The sequence below is a fragment of the Schistocerca nitens genome, chromosome 9 (genome assembly GCF_023898315.1).
Source record: "Schistocerca nitens isolate TAMUIC-IGC-003100 chromosome 9, iqSchNite1.1, whole genome shotgun sequence".
NCBI lineage: Eukaryota > Metazoa > Arthropoda > Insecta > Orthoptera > Acrididae > Schistocerca > Schistocerca nitens.
This window is the reverse complement of record NC_064622.1, coordinates 478,542,943-478,561,239: the sequence shown is the minus strand read 5'-3', so window position 1 is coordinate 478,561,239 and position 18,297 is coordinate 478,542,943.

The following is an 18,297-nucleotide window of genomic DNA, read 5'->3' as shown; positions in this document are numbered from 1 at the left end:
CGCAGGGGGGGCTGCAGTCAGTGTCTCAACTGCCACTTCGATGGTACCATGGGGGAGAGAGTCAACAGTGGCAACAGAGGAGAACGTTTCCCAGTTTGCCTTGCTAAATGCCCATCTAGGCAGGCGTTTATGGGATCGACGCTGGGGTAGTGAAAGGAAGATGGGACAATGGTCACTACCACACAAGTCGTCATGGACCCTCCAGTGGACCGATGGTACAAGCCCTGGGCTGCACAACCAAAGATCTATGGCCGAGAACGTGCCATGCGCCACACTGAAATATGTGGCAGCGCCAGTGTTTAAGAGGCAGAGGTCGAGTTGGGAGATGAGATGCTCGACATCTCTGCGTCGGCCAGTAATCTTCGATCCACCCCACAGGGGATTGTGGGCGTTAAAATCCCCAAAGAGAAGAAAAGGCGTGGGAAGTTGGGTGACAAGTGCAGCCAATTCGGTCAGGGAGACTGTACCACCTGGAGGGAGATAGACACTGCAGACGGTTATGTCCTGGGTAGTCCTTACGCGGACAGCCACATCTTCCAATGATGTTTGAAGGGGCACAGGAGCACTATATACAGAGGTAAGGACGTACACGCAGGCTCCACCTGACACACAATTGTAAGTGCTACGGTGGCAGTAATAACCCCTGTATCCACGAAGGACAGGGGTTCGCATCTCCGGGAACCAGGTTTCCTGGAGGGCAATGCAGAATGCAGGTGTCATGCTTAGAAGCTGACGTAACTAAGGTAGATGGATAAAATAACTGCCACAATTCCACTGGAGGATTGTGTTTTGTAGGGGCATGCAGGCACTGAAAAATCAAATTACTTCTCAGGGTCACGTGGTGCCATCGACTGAGAGACGGACGTCGCTACGTCCATCGTTTCTGAGGAGACGGCGAGATCTAGGTCATCAGGGGACGCAACGAGCTCGACCTCAGCCCCAGAGGCTGAGCTGACAGGAAGCGGTGGCGCGGGAACCACTGGGCCCTTAGGCTTCTTAGAGAGCTTCCTCTTCTCTCTCTTGTCTTTTGGAGGAGGGTTTACATGCTGGGAGGGCTTTCCTGACGTATTATCAGGAACAGACGAAGAGCGTGAAGCCCGTCGACCAGCAACTGGCGGCTTCTTCAGCCACTGGCTAGTGTCTTGTGAGACACTGGGGAAGTCCTTGGAAGGGAGTCCCCCAAGGGATCCCTTCCGAACAAGAGGCCAGAGGAGGCCCGTTCGTTCCCAGCTGATCAGCCGGAGAGGACAGTCACCCCTACGGCTGAGAAGCCTGAGAGGGCCGTCGCCCCTCCGGCTGAGAAGGTGGTGGTGGTTGTTGGGATGTTTAAGGGGGGACTAAACAGCGAAGGTCATCAGTCCCCCATTTCAAAAACAGGCGAGACATAAATGCACGAAGCACGTAAAACCCCAAGGGGAAGGAGACTCCACCCCCCAGGCCCTAAAAGAACACAAATGCGATAGCGAACACTACAGACACGAAGACACCAGACAAAAAGAAACAGAACAAAAGAAGAAGACCGGAGACTGGTTGACTGACCACGACAACAAAAAAGGGAAAGAGTCAACCAACCGACTACACACTAAAATCTGCAACCAAATATTAGAGACACAAGGACAAGAGACACAGAAAGGGAAAGGTGCAGGACCTCCCTAAATGGAACCATAAAAAGGACTACCACAGATAAAAGTTAAAACGTTATCAGCCATGGAGGCATCGTCACATAAAACCAAAGGCAAAGTGCCCGGGAGATTAAAAGACTGCCGGAGGGTGCGCAGTCGGGCACACTCCAACAAAATGTGGGCGACCTTCAGCCGGGACCCACACCGACACAGGGGGGGGATCCTCCTGACGCAAAAGATGGCCGTGCGTCAGGTAGGTATGGCCGATCCGGAGACAACACAGGATGACAGAGGCCCTGCGAGAAGCCCGCAGGGAGGAGCGCCACACATCGGTCGTCTCCTTGACAGCCCGCAGTTTATTCGGGGCTGTCATGCCACGCCACTCACATGCCACGCCACTCAGCAGCCCACATTCCAAGCACCTTACGGCGCAACACCAGCTGCTGATCGCGAGCTGTGAGGCCGATCTCCAAAGCTGGGGCGTCGATCGTCCCTTTGGCCTGCCTGTCAACACGTTCGTTCCCTGGGATGCCAACATGACCTGGCGTCCAAACAAAGACCACCAAACGACCAGAACGGGTAATGGCGGAAACAGACTCCTGAATAGAGGACACCAGAGGAGAAGAGGGATAGCAGCGGTCGATGGCCTGAAGGCCGCTCAGGGAGTCACTGCAGATGACGATGGACGTACCTGAGCAGAAACGCATATGCTCAAGAGCGCGCAATATGGCCACCAGCTCTGCAGTAAAAATACTGCAGCCAGCCGGCAAGGAGCGCTGCTCAACATGGGCAGCGTGAGCAAAAGCGTAGGCAGTGCGACCATCAACCAGGGAACCATCAGTGTAGACAGTCTCACAGCGCGAAAATGAGGCGAGGAGCGCAAGAAAACGGTGGTGGTGGTGGTTGTTGGGATGTTTAAGGGGGACTAAACAGCGAAGGTCATCAATCCCCCATTCCAAAAAACAGGCGAGCCGAAAATCGGCGGAGAAGGTAAAAACCAAAGCGGGGAGGAGACGCCACCCCCTGAGGCGCTAAAAGAACACAAATGAGGCAACGAACACTACAGACAAGAAGAGAACACATAAACACCAGACAAAAGGAAACAGAAGAAGAGAAGATGGCCAGAAACTGGTTGACTGACCAGGGAAAGAGCCAACCATCCGACTATACATCATAACAGCAACAAATTTTGAGAGACGCGAGGACAAAAGACACAGAAAGGGAAAGGTGCAGGACCTCCCTAAATAGAACCATAAAAAGGACTACCACGGATAAAATTTAAAACGTCATCAGCCATGGAGGCATCGTCGCATAAAACCAAAGGCAAAGTGCCCGGGAGATTAAAAGACTGCCGGAGGGTGCGTAGTCGGGGACACTCCAATAAAATGTGGGCGTCCGTCAGCCGGGACCCACACCGACAAACGGGGGGGGGATCCTCCTGACGCAAAAGATGACCGTGCGTCAGATAGGTATGGCCGATGCGCAGCCGACAGACACAGGATTACAGAGACCCTGCGAGAAGCCCGCATGGAGGAGCGCCTCACATCAGTCGTCGCCTTAACAGCCCGCAGTTTATTCGGGGATGTCAGGCCACGCCACTCAGCAGCCCACATCCCAAGCACCTTACGGCGCAACACCAACTGCTGATCTCGAGCTGGTTGGCCGATCTCCAAAGCTGGGGCGTCGATCGCCCCTTTGGCCAGCCTGTCGACACGTTCGTTCCCCGGGTTGCCAACGTGACCTGGCGTCCAAACAAAGACCACCGAACTTCCAGAGCGGGTAAGGGTGGAAACGGAATCCCAAATAGAGGACACCAGAGGAGAAGACGGATAGCAGTGGTCGATGGCCTGGAGGCTGCTCAGGGAGTCACTGCAGATGACGATGGACGTACCTGAGCAGGAACGCATATGCTCAAGAGCGCGCCATATGGCCACCATCTCTGCAGTAAAAATACTGCAGCCAGCCAGCAAGGAGCGCTGTTCAACATGGGCAGCGTGAGCAAAAGCGTAGGCAGTGCGACCATCAACCAGGGAACCATCAGTGTAGACAGACTCACAGCCCGGAAATGAGGTGAGGAGCGCAAGAAAACGGAGACGGAGGGCCACAGGAGGAACCGAGTTTTTGGGTCCCTGTGCCAAGTCCAGACGGACGGACGGCCGGGGCAAACACCAGGGAGGCGTAGGTGCACGGACCCGGAAGGGAGGCAGAAGAGGGAATGAGCCCCGGTCTGACAGCAGGGACTGGACGCGAACAGCTATGGAAAGCCCAGACCTAGGTCGCCGTTCGGGCAGATGGAGGACCGTGACAGGGAAAAGCAGGCGACGATTAGGATGGCCTGGCGAGCAATGCACGTGGACAGCATAGTCGGCGAGCAGTCTATGGCGGCGAATCCGCAGCGGGGGAACCCCGGCCTCCACCAGTAGACTATCCACGGGGCTGGTACGAAAAGCGTCAGTTGCAAGCCGAACCCCACAGTGGTGTATGGGGTCTAACAACTTCAACACTGAGGGTGATGCAGACCCATAGGCCAGGCTCCCATAATCAAGCCTGGACTGCACAAGGGCTCTGTATAATCGCAACAGCATGCAGCGATCCGCACCCCAAGATGTGTGGCTGAGGCAGCGGAGGGCGTTGAGGTGCCGCCAGCACTTTTGCTTCAGCTGAGTAATATGAGGAACCCATGTGAATCGGGCATCAAACACGAGTCCTAAGAAGCGGCAAGTATCCACCACTTCAAGCAGGTGCCCGTCGAGGTAAAGTTCAGGATGAGGGTGGACCGTCCGACGCCTGCAGAAGTGCATAACGCGAGTCTTGGCTGCAGAGAACTGAAAACCATGAGTCAGAGCCCATGATGCTGCCTTGCGAACGGCTACTTGCAGCCTGCGTTCGGCGACTCCCGTAGTCGTGGAGCCAAATGAGATGCAGAAGTCGCCGGCATACAGAGGAGACACCGACGACCCCACGGCTGCAGCCAGACCATTAATGGCCACTAGAAATAAGGAGACGCTCAACACCGAGCCCTGTGGGACCCTATTTTCCTGTATATAAGATGAACTAGAGGCGGCACCGACTTGCACCCGGAAAGAGCGGCGAGCACGGTTCCGGACTGCGTGCCTAGAACCGCGAGACCACCGCGGCCGGCTGTGATTACATTTTCACGCAACTTGGGTGCATAGATCCTGAGAAATCACTACCCAGAACAACCACCTCTGGCCGTAATAACGGCCTTGATACGCCTGGGCATTGAGTCAAACAGAGCTTGGATGGCGTGTGCACGTACAGCTGCCCATGCAGCTTCGACACGATACCACAGTTCATCAAGAGTAGTGACTGGCGTATTGTGACGAGCCAGTTGCTCGGCCACCATTGACCAGACATTTTCATTTGGTGAGAGATCTGGAGAATGTGCTGGCCAGGGCAGCAGTCACCCCCAAAGTAAGTGTGGGGGGAGCGACAGAAGAGGGTGTGCCCCCAACCGCTAAGCGGGCAACAGAGGAAGGCTGGCCCCCAGACACGAGGGGGGCAGACAGAGATGCACGGCCCCGAGGGCCCACTGAAGGCGGCACAGAGGAGGCGACAACCGTCGCTCGCGAGGGCGACGATAACGTGGATGCAGCATAAGATGGGCGAAGGGAAGCAGGATACAACCTTTCAAATTTCAGTTTTGCCTCTCGATAAGTAAGCCGGTCCAGGGTCTTAAATTCCATTATCTTCCGCTCCTTAAAGAAGGAGACACTGACGACCCGACGGCTGCAGCCAGACCATTAAAAGCCACTAGAAATAAGGAGACGCTCAACACCGAGCCCTGGGGGACCCCATTTTCCTCTGTATAAGAGGAACTAGAGGTGGCACCCACTTGCACCCGGAAAGAGTAGCTCAAGAGAAACGTTTGAAGAAAAGCCTGGAGCCGACCACGAAGACCCCACTCATGCAACGTAGCACGGATGTGATGCCTCCATGTAGTGTCATACGCCTTCCGCAGATCAAAAAATACAGCAACAAGATGCTGACGTCGGGCAATGGCCGTACGGATAGCAGATTCCAGCCGCATCCAATTGTCCGCTGCAGACCAGTCCCGACGGAAGCCACCCTGGGATGGAGCGAGGAGACCGCGCGACTCAAGGACCCAACACAAACGTCGCCCCGCCATACTTTCAGCAATTTGCACAAAACGTTGGTGAGGGTAATGGGACGATAGCTGTCCACCACCAGTGGGTCCGCACCGGGCTTCAAGATGGGGACAATAACACCCTCTCGCCATTGCGACAGGAACACGCCCTCGCTCCAAATGCGGTTAAAGATGGTGAGGATGTGTCTCTGGCAGTCCCTGGAAAGAAGCTTCAGCATCTGTGCGTGGATGCAGTCTGGTCCTGGTGCTGTATCAGGGCAATCGGCGAGGGCAGCGAGGAATTCCCTCTCGCTGAAAGGAGCATTGTATTTTTCAGAACGACGCGTGTGGAATGATAACGGCGTCTACTTGGCTCGCTCCTTGAGAGAGCGAAAGGCGGGGGGATAAGTTGCAGTCACAGGGCTCTTGTCAAAGTGCGCAGCAAGGTGTTCAGCAATGGCGGCAGCGTCCGTGCAGACAGCGCCGTCCAAGGAGAGCCCAGGTACACCCATAGGGGTCTGGTATCCATAAATCCGCTGGATCCGGACCACACGAGCGAGGGGGAGACACAGGAGCCCAAGGATGAGACATACCTCTCCCAGCACTCCTGCTTACGCCGTGTAATAAGATGACGGGCCAAGGCACTGAGCGTCTTAAAGGCGATTGTCTCTAGAGACGGGTGCCGCCTATGACGCCCGTCTACGGTCGCGAATAGCCTCAGCAATCTCCGGTGACCACCAGAGTACAGCCTTGCTCCGAGAGAGACCAGAAGAGCGGGGGATGGCAGCCTCGGCCGCCGAAATGATTGACGTGGTTAAGACATGGACCACCTCGTCAATGTCACCCTGTGGTGGAGACTCGATGGTTGCAGCGGAAGTAAAAGCTGGCCAGTCAGCCCTGTGGAGAGCCCAGCAGGGCAGGCGCCTAGAAGAATGAAACTGGGGCAGTGACAAATAGATGGAAAAATGGTCACAACCACACAGGTCAGGATGCACTCTCCAGTGGAGGGATGGGACAAGGCCGGGGCTGCAAAGAGAGAGACTGATGGCCGAGAACGAGCCATGGGCCTCACTGAAATGCGTGGGAGCACTGGTGTTCAAAAGGCTAAGGTCGAGCTCAGCCAACAAATGCTCCACGGCACGACCGCGGTCATCGGAGAATGTCCCACCCCATAGAGGGTTGTGGCCATTGAAATCGCCCAGCAACAAGAAAGGTGGCGGCAATTGGGCTATTAGATCAGCCAGGACATGCTGCGCGTCGGCACCATCCGGTGGAAGGTAAAGACAGCAGACGGTAACAGCCTGTGGCGTCCACACCCGAACAGCGACAGCCTCTAAAGCTGTTGCAGAGGAACAAACTCGCTGTGAAGAGAGTTAAGGACATAAATGCAGACGCCACCAGACACCCTTTCATAAGCTGCCCGGTTCTTATAATAACCCCGATAGCCACAGAGGGCGGGGGTTCGCATTGCAGGAAACCAAGTTTTCTGAAGTGCAATGCAGATGAAAGGGAGAAGGCGGATAAGTTGTCGGAGCTCAGCTAGATAGTGGAAGAAACCGCTGCAGTTCCACTGGAGGATGGTATTGTCCATGGATGGGAAAGGCGTGAAGGGACTGGGGAGGCAGATTACGCCTCCTGGGCTCCTGCTGCTACTGAGTCACCACATGTACGACAGCCATCCATTGCGTCCGAGGGTCTGGCGAGATCCAGCTCCTCAGCGGACGCCAGAATCTCCACCTCATCTTCGCTTGCAGAGTGAGAAGGTTGCGGTGGGACAGGTGCCACCGCAATGTCAGTATGCTTGGGAGCCTTTTTCTTGGTCTGCTTTGCGCGCTGTGCCTTAGGTTGTTCTGGCTGGGAGGGCCGCACCGGGTCAGTCTCAGGGACTGAAGACGACCGTGACGCCCTACGACCAGCGACCGGTGGTTGTTTCAGATATTTGCGGGTGTCTGCTGTGCCGCTGGTCGGAACTTTGCGAAGGGAGATCCCCAAGGGACCCCTTCCTTGAGAGTAGCCGAAGAAGTCTTACGCTTCTCCGGCTGGGAAGGGGGAACTGATGTGCCCGATTGTTGGGGGGGTGTTGCTCCTGAAGTAGATGGAGCAGGAGCAACAGGTTGTGAAGGGCCCCCCACAAGCAAGGTGGCTGGTGGATGCTGACCGATCGTAGAGACGAGTCGTGATGATGGAAGAACCGTCATTGCAGCAGCGGCGTAGGTTGACGTCATTGCCACAGAAAGCCGCTCGTATTTCCGTCTAGCCTCAGGGTAGGTCAGGCGGTCCAGGGTCTTATATTCCATTATCTTCCTTTCTTTCTGGAATATCCTACAGTCCGGCGAGCAGGGGTGGTGGTGGTGGTTGTTGGGATGATTAAGGTTGACTAAACAGCTAAGGTCATCAGTCCCCCATTCCAAAAACAGGCGAGACATAAATGCGCAGAGCAGGTAAAACCCCAAGGGGAAGGAGACTCCCCCCCAGGCACTAAAAGAACACAAATTAGGCAACGAACACGACAGACAAGAAGAGTACAGATAAACACCAGACAGAAAGAAACAGAAGAAAAGAAGATGGCCGGAGACTGGTTGACTGACCACGAGAACAAAAAAAAAAAAAAAGGGAAAGAGTCAACCATCTTACGACACACTAAAATCTGCAACCAAATATGAGAGACTCGAGGACAAGAGACACAGAAAGGTAAAGGTGCAGGACCTCCCTAAATGGAACTATAAAAAGGACTACCATGGATAAAATTTAAAACGTCGGCAGCGATGGAGGCATCGTCGCATAAAACCAAAGGCAAAGTGCCCGGGAGATTAAAAGATTGCCGGAGGGTGCGCAGTCGGGGACACTCCAAGAAAATGTGGGCGACCGTCAGCCGGGACCCACACCGACACAAGGGGGGATCCTCCTGACGCAAAAGATGGCCGTGCGTCAGGTAGGTATGGCCGATGCGGAGCCGACACAGCATTACAGAGTCCCTACGAGAAGCCCGCAGACAGTCCGGCGAGCAGGGGGAATGGTGTTCTCTGCAGTTAACACAGATAGGAGGCGGGGCACATGGAGTATCAGGATGCGAAGGACGTCCACAATCCAAACACGTGATGCTGGAAGTACAGCATTTAAAACACCGCATCGGAGGAGGGATATATGGCTTCACATCACAACGGTAAACCATCACCTTAACCTTTTCGGGTAAGACATCACCCTCATAGGCCAAGATGAAGGCACCGGAGGCTACCTGATTATCCCTCGGACACCGATGGACGCGCCGGACGAAGTGAACACCTCGTCGTTCGAGGTTGGCGCGTAATTCATCGTCGGATTGCAGAAGAAGATCCCTGTGGAATATAATACCCTGGACCATGTTGAGACTCTTATGCGGCGAGATGCTAACAGAAACATCCCCCAACTTGTCACAATTGAGCAACCTCTGTGACTGGGCAGAGGATACCGTTTTGATGAGCACAGAACCAGAGCGCATCTTGGACAAGCCCTCCACCTCCCCGAACATGTCCTTGAAATGCTCCACAAAAAACTGGGGCTCGGTTGACATAAACGATTCCCCATCAACTCGCGTACACACAAGGAACTGAGGTGAATATTCTCCACTGCCTTCTTTCGCCATACGTTCCTCCCATGGAGTGGCCAGGGAGGGAAATGATCGTGGTTCCTGTGTCCTGCCGTTGAGGTTAGACCTCGATCGCTTAGAGACTGCTGGTGGAGGCCCACCAGCGAGAGATGATGTACCACGCTTCATTGCGGGTCATCCGCCCTGATGCCACCTACTCCGACCAAGGGCCCTCCCCACGGGCGCCACCCAGCCGCAGCAAAGACCACCTGGCAGGATGGCCATTGCCGGGAGTCCTGATGCCTCAGGGAGATGGGCATCTACTCCTTGGCATACATGGGGAGTTAACGGCGAAGGCATCAGTAGAGCGATCCCTGTGTTGTCAGGGGGCTACAACCAACAGGGTACTGTAAGTAGGCTGTTTAGGTTTTTTTATTGGTGACGCCACCTCTGTATGAAAATCACTGGCTGTGCTGTGTGCAGCCTGTGGCTGCTTTGCATTGTTGTAATACTCGCCATTGTAGTGTTAGGCAGCTGGCTGTGAACAGCGCGTAGCGTTGCGCAGTTGGAGGTGAGCCGCCAGCAGTGGTGGATGTGGGGAGAGAGATGGCGGAGTTTTGAAATTTCTCATGAACTGCTATATTTATATATGATGATATCAAGGTAAATACATTGCTTGTTCTCTATTAATATCTTTCATTTGCTATCTATCCCTATCAGTAGTTAGTGCCTTCCATAGTTTGAATCTTTTATTTAGCTGGCAGTAGTGGCGTTCGCTGTATTGCAGTAGCTTGAGTAGCGAAGATTTTTGTGAGGTAAGTCATTTGTGAAGGGTATAGTTTAATGTTAGTCAGGGCCATTCTTTTGTAGGGATTATTGAAAGTCAGATTGCGTTGCGCAAAAAAATATTGTGTGTCAGGTTAAGCACAGTCATGGATAATTGTTCAAAGGGGACGTTTCATATGTCGACCCTTAGCCTAGGATACCTCACTGGAATCTTCTGATTTTTTCTTGTAGTTTGTGTAATTAGTGTAGCTTTTGTTTATTGCTAGCGCGTAATTGTAGAGAAAATCTCCTTTGTAGTTGCAGTCTTTCATTGTTGTACAGTAAAACAGGTGTGGCACGCATGTAAATTTGCACCAAGTATTTCGCAGTTACGCTTGCAATTAACTAGATATTATTTTCAGTGTTATGTTAATGTGTTCTCTTATTTTTGCTCTTCAAATTGTGTTTTTCTGTGTTATCGTGTGAAATATTGTGACAATAATGGCGTGTGAAAAACGTAATACTAGGCTCCAAAGTAAACTGAGAAATGACAGTGAAGACGAAAGCAGTGCGTTAGCGCCGCAGAGTAATGAACTAACTAATGTTCAAAGTAGTAATTTGGTAACTGTGCATAGGGAAATGGAGCGGGCGCCAAAAAATGGCGTGGACAGTGAAACAATTAGTGAAGAGGGAAGCATTATCGATCGATCGGTCGGCAACAGCTCGCCTCAGGAACTGGGAATGACAGAGCACAATATTGCAAATACTGTAGACTCAGGTTTTGGGTTCTCACCGTTTTCTCAAATGAGTCAAGACACATTTTCTGCTTGTCAAAATGTGAATGTTGCCAGTGCAACTTCACTGCCTAAAAGTACTGAGGAACATGTTTCAGACACCAGTGCATTGTTATTACAATTAATGCAACAAATGGGACAAAGGCTACAAAAGTTAGACACAATGGAACAAAATCTTCAAAAGTTGGACACAATGGAGCAACACCAGAGACAAACACAGCAACAGTTAGACGCAATGGAACAAAATCTTCACACCACACTTGAACAAACACGTGAAGATTTAACTACTGAGTTACATAACATCGAATCGAAATGTCAAAAAGTCTGTAATGACGTAAAAACACAAATTTGTGAACATTTTCAACCTATTTTTTCGCGGCATGAAAATGCATTACAGAATCACGAAGCAGCCATAAAAGAACTGCAAACCATTGTTCATGAAAATCATGAGACTTTGTCGGCTAAAATTGACTCAGTTGCATCTACCGATTCGGTTACGCAACTTGCAAAAACTCAAGAAAACTTAAAGGACACAGTAGATTCGATTTCAACACAAATGGACACTCTGAAACTTGGTTCAGAAAAACACACTGAGGAAATGTGTTCACTATCGGAGAAAGTAGCCGAACTTTCGGATCAGTTCACTAACTTATCTACGAAGGTAGATGATAATCTGAACGACACAAAACCGGTAGTCTTTAATGACACAGAAGAGTGCGAACAAATTAGGAAACTGAAACAAAATCTGAATCAAATTAATACGCAACACCAAAGAGAAATCCGGGAACTACAAGATCAGCTGACACAGGTAATACAAGAATTACGTATTTCGGAGGACACTCGCGCCCCAATACGTGAAGAGGGACTTAGAAATACGGAAAAGCCGCAAAATATTAACACAGGGCATTTCGGAAGTTATGAAAGAAACTGGCAATGTACACCGAATTTTGAGATGGAACGGCCGACACGACCTAACAATGACCGATATGCGACTCGCCGACACGATGATTTTGACTATAAGCTGTTCATTACTACACGTAAATTCAAAACGTTTAAGAATTCTGGCAACGACATTCATCCACAAGCGTGGCTCCATCAATTCTCTCATTGTTTTCCTCCCAACTGGTGGTTAGAACACAGATTAGTGGCTACTTAGAGAATGAACCAGCTGTAAGAATGCGATCGGTCATTCACGATTGCCACAGTGAAGGAGAATTTTACCATGCCTTCCTCTCAGCATATTGGTCTCAAGCCACACAAGACCGAGTAAAACATAGCATCATGATGATGAAACACTTTGAACAATCTGAATTTTCCAGTCTTGTCAAATATTTTGAAGACATGTTGCATAAGAATCAGTATCTTTCAAACCCATACAGCCCCTCAGAACTCATCCGCATTTGCTTAATCAAATTACCTGAACATTTACGACATATTATTTTGGCAGGACGTTGCAAAGACGACATTGAAGCTTTTCAGGGACTGTTACAAGAACTGGAAATTGACACTGACAATCGCGGAACGCAGGAGCACAACAATTACAGATCACATCCGTCGCAATTCCGCGATGAAAGAAATAATAACTGGACACGACAAGGCTATTCTCACAACACATATCGTGACCAAACCAGACACCACCCGTATGACAACCGTTGGCAGAGTAGTAATAATTACAGGGAAAGATCACCTCTCCGTGGTAGTGACTATCACAGAGACAATCAGAGAAACAGACAATTTGGGAACCAAAATAATTATTATCAAGGGAGACAGAATAACTTTAGACGCAACGGTCCAGCGCGCAGTTACGATTCAGGGAGAAATTCTCCACCACTTAACCGACAAGAAAGAAACTACAGGAACTACCGACATGACGACAGACGATGGGATCGTAACGACAGACCTGAATTGCATCAGAACTGGCGGGATTTAAACAGGGCAGGGCCCTCTCGTCACGGTGAATTTGTAGAAGTTAGGTCTCCAAATCCCAATAACGACGCGCGCCAACAAAGAGACAATAGGCAATGACTCACACCGCTGGCAGCAACAAAACGCGCTTGTGAAACTGATGACGCAGCTGCCGTAGCTAGTAATTACGTAAAAATGGAAGACATTAGGGACATCTTACTCCAGGAACACGACATAAAACTTAACAACATTGCATATCCTGTGATTCACATTACTGTAAATGACGTAAAATTTACGGCAGTACTTGACTCTGGCAGTCCCATCTCAGTAATTAGTGAAACAGCTTTTAGCAAATGCAACAAATCGAACGATTGCCCCACACTTCCATTACGTAAGATTAAATTACAAGGTGCAATCTTTGGAAAAAGTGTAGATGTACGCCAACAAACCAATTTAGAATTCTTTTGCCAAAGCCACAGCTTTTCTATGAACTTTCTTATTGTTCCATTATTGTCGACGGAAATTATATTGGGAGTAGACTTTTTGAATGAATACAAAGCAATCTTAAACTTTCATGATGCTGAAATAAGTTTAGAGAAAGAAGGTAAGTCAATAGCTTTGAAATTTGAAGATTGGCTCTCAAACCATGACGAGGAAATTAATCGGCTTTACCTTCTGTTAGACAACAGTTCGGAGTTTTCTACGGAGCTAGACACTAACAATCACTCTGCAAGTACTGACAGGGATGATATCGACGACGTATTTGATACTAATGAGTTAATTCAAAATAAAATTCAAACAATTGAGAATTGTAATGACACTGATAGGCAGGACCTTTTTGAGATTTTACAAGCACATTCCACAGTTTTTACTCATAAAACAGGAACAATCAAGGGATTTCAATACCAATTTCGTGTTCGTGAGCATACGAAATTTTGTGTTAGACCATATGTAATTCCAGCACATTATAGGGACCGTGTTAGAACAGAAGTACAATCTATGCTTGACGAGGACATTATTGAACCTGCAGTAAGCTCATACAACATTCCATTACATGTTGTTGAGAAGAAAAATGGATTGATCAGACTTGTCTTAGATTCGAGACAAATCAATACTATCATTATTCCTGAAACAGACAGGCCGCAAACGTTGGAAGAACTTCTTCAAAATTTTAATGGTGTAAAAGTGTTGTCATCCATTGATCTCAGATCCAGCTTTTATCAGATCTAACTTCATCCAGAATGTAGAAAATACACAGCTTTCCTTTGTTTCGGCGTTTGTTATCAGTTTCGGAAACTTCCCTTTGGTTTGAACATTTCTTCAGCAGCATTCATTCGCGGGATAAATTCCATATTACCGGAGTTCTTAAAACGTCACATCACCTTATATGTGGACGATATTCTAATAGCAGAAGCTTCATGGAAACAACATAATCGCATACTCAACAGTTTGTTACGTATTTTTGCAGAATCTGGAATTACAGTTAACTTGGAAAAGTCTGAATTCGGTAGGTCAAAGGTGAGGTTTTTGGGACACATTATTTCTTCTGAAGGCATTCAGCCGGATCCTGAAAAGTTAGAAGCAATCAGAGCCATTCCAGTTCCATCCACAAAAAGACAAGTCCGCAGTTTTCTGGGTCTCGTAAATTTTTACCGTCGTTTTCTGAATATGCAAATTCTTGTTACACCAAAACTTTGTTCTCTCACTGGAAAAAACACTATTTGGAACTTGGACGAACAAGCACAGTTGGAATTCAATTCTTTGAAAGAATCGCTACTTAACGCGCCAATACTAGCTCATCCAGATCTGTCACAAGATTTCTGCCTTAGCACGGATTCTTCTAAAGTCGGACTTGGTGCCCATTTATTTCAAGAAGCCATAGAAAATGACACTACCATTCAGAAAACCATTGCTTTTGCTAGCCGAGTGCTAACAAAATCAGAAAAAAATTATTCCGTTACTGAATTAGAAGCTTTAGCTATCGTTTGGGCATTTAACAAATTCCGTTTCTTTCTTTCTGGTAAGCACATAAAAGTATACAGTGATCATCGTGCATTACAATTTCTTATGTCTTCAAAATTAAATCATGACGGGTTAAAACGTTGGGCATTGTTTCTGCAAGAATTCCGCTTCACAATAGTCTACATACCCGGCAAGGAGAACATTGTTGCGGACGCACTGTCACGCGCACCGGTTGGGCTCGAGAAAAGTAACACAGAAGGCAACCTCGAGAAAAATTTCAGTATTCTTTACATTCAGAAAGTCGCCTTTGAAAACTTCATCACCACATCTTTAAAGGACATTGCTCATGAACAAGATAAAGATCCGATTTGGAAAGACATCAAGAGCAAATGGCATGAAAAGACACACACTCAGATTCGGCATTATTATCTGGTTAGAAACAACATACTGTTCAAACGCTGCACTGTTGATGACAAGCTATGGGTACTTTGCATTCCTGACGATTTTGTTAATAAGCTCATTTGGTACATTCATTTCAGCTATGCACATTTTGGCCCACGAAAATGTTATCATATTCTTCGAACGACTTGTCATTTTAACAATATGGAAAAGAGAATTCGAAGAGTCTTGTCTATTTGTAAACTTTGTCAAAAGGCGAAACCATCTACTATTTCCCATCGTGCTCCGCTGTTTCCTATCATTCCTTCCAAATTAAAAGAATTTGCTGCTGTTGATCTCTTGGGACCGCTTGTCAGAACATCTAATGGATTTTCGTACGTTCTAGTCGCTGTTGAACTTACTTCAAAATTTGTTTCTCTCACACCGTTACGTAAAGCCACTGGACGGTCTGTATCCAACGCCTTTGTTAAAAATTTCTTACGTGAAGTTGGACACGTTAGTAAAGTCATTTCAGATAACGGACCGCAATTCAGATCTGCTGTTTGGTCACGCATGCTTTGGAATCATAAAATCAAACCTGTTTTTATTTCATTGTACTCACCACATTGTAACCCCTCCGAACGGATTATGAAAGAAATCAATAAGCTTTGCAGACTTTATTGTCACAGAAAGCATCAGCATTGGGACAGATATTTACACTTATTTCAAAACGTGCTGAATGAAATGCCTCACGACTCTACTGCTTTACCACCTACTCTTGTACTAAAGAATGAAGAACCACCGAACAGAATCAGAGAGCTTGCACCTTTCCCGAATACACGTAAACTTCGACACAAAGACATAATTGATTTGGCTATTAAAAATATGAAATCTGCAGCAGACAAAAGGAGAAAACTACACGGTAAAGCAAATGCAAAGAAATTATACATTGGTCAGAAAGTTCTCATTAAAGCTCATTCATTGTCACATAAGAAGAAACACTTAAGTCACAAATTCTTTCTAGTTTACAATGGACCATACAGAATCCGACGTATACCACATGATAATTGCGTTGAAGTTGAAACTCTGCGTACTAGGAAGAGTAAAGGTTTACACCACATTTCACATGTAAAACCATTTATTGAGAGATAATCTGCTTTTTAACTTAGTCTTTGGTATAAAACTTTTCACTTCACATTTCTAGTATGCTTTGTCAGACTTAAGAAACTGTTAACATGCAACAATGTTTGCAGTTAAATATCCAGTCTAGAACCTAGGGAACATTTTTAAACAGAAATTACGAATGCATTGTTATAGTGAACAGACGTCACAGTGTTATTGTGTGTGTACATTCTTGCTTGTTAGTTGCACGATTACGTAACGACTATAAGGCTCACATACTTAGAACATTTACCAGTACTGCTAATGAGATTTTAATGCAACATTTTGGTTTACTTGAAATTTGGTGTATCATGAGGTAAGTACATTGGCTTATGCAGAACTTAGCTTTCGGAGGACGATAACTACTACACTTCCACAGAGATTATCTTACAGCAAGACGCACATTTAGCGCTACAGGACACGTATTTGAGTGATTAATTTCGCACTTAAAACATGCATTTTTTTAAGATATTTGAAGTACAATGATACAAGGGTTTTCTGTGATATATTTCATTCCATTGCTGTAATCTGTAACACCTGAGGGTATAATTACATTAATCCTCAGGGGGGTACACGCCTACTTTATGTACCATGTGTTTGGCACGCACAAGGAGCCCTAGCTAATATGGTATTTGCTTATACAACTTTACACATCGGTACCATATTTCTCTAACACACAAATTACACAGCTATCTGATCATTTAACTGAGAGATAAACATTTTTTTACTGCATTAGTGACAGATGTTTACGTAATTACACAGTTGAATAACTTCACACTTATGAAATTGCATTTTGTCTGTACTTTGTGAACTGTTCATATTTTTTCGGAACCATTGTGATACTATGAGAGCTTTGAATGATGTATTTGGTAAGGGAGCATGATTTTAAAGTACATTTGAGGTAGATGACACTTTTGACATGAGCAGAGAATTTTTTTTAGGTTTTGAAATTATTGGAGGAAGCTACGACGATTTTGAAAGTTGACTAAGGTGTTATGATGTTATTTTTACGACGACGATGTGTATTATGCTGCTGAGGTATGTTTATGGTCAAGAAGCTGATGCTATATGAGGAATTTGATTATGCTACATGTCTGTTATGAGGAAATATTGAAGAAGTGTCGACGAATATGTATATGTGTAATAAGGTAAGGAGTAATGAATTAGGGACTCTGCTTTGTGGAAAAGGATGTTGGAAACCAAGAATCGTATTTTAGAATTATGAAATGTGTGTAAATGCGTGAATGTATCACAATGCCGGCGAAAATTTTTTGGACACTGTTATATTCATAAGATTTTGTTTCTACACATTTGTAACCAAATTATCAACCTGTGAATTTTTTTTATATGAGACTGTCACTGTAGCGAAAACTGCTATCGTAAATATTTCGGTATGAAAGGTAAGTGACCGTGACGTAATTCGTTGTGAGCGGCCAGGTGTGCCAGCCGCCTTGAGCAAAAGCCATTGTTGCGAGCCCTTTTCAGCGGCACAGGTAGAAAAAAAAAGGGAGGCCATTATCCTCGCTATTGACGTTCCTTTGTAGAAAGCATCGTAAATACGACACGCTAACAATAACTTGGAAACATTTTTACATCTGCACACCTGATTCTGACAAGCGTCTTTCTACGACAGTTGAGAGAATTTCTACTAACTTATGAAATGTCACATGACTATTGAATGATATTTTTATGCTTTGGTTTGCGTAATTGCTTATTTCATTTAATATCTAGTTTCTAGCTGCACTGCAGCATTGGTAAAAATAAAATTTTATAGATGTATTAATGTAAATATTTTCTGTCTACAGATCGAGTAAATATTAATTTAAAAAAAAATGAGGGAGCACAAAAAGACATTTACCTTCACAGGAACTGCATACATAATTTTCTTTTCTAGTACTTAGTAATCTTTTGTAGAATTAGTTTTTGTGGTGCACCACTTTAATTACATAGACATTAAGATGTGAATATACATTTCCCTTGTCTGCATTGTTATCTTTAGTGTACTATTTTTTCTGCTTGAGCTATGTCATGTTTAGG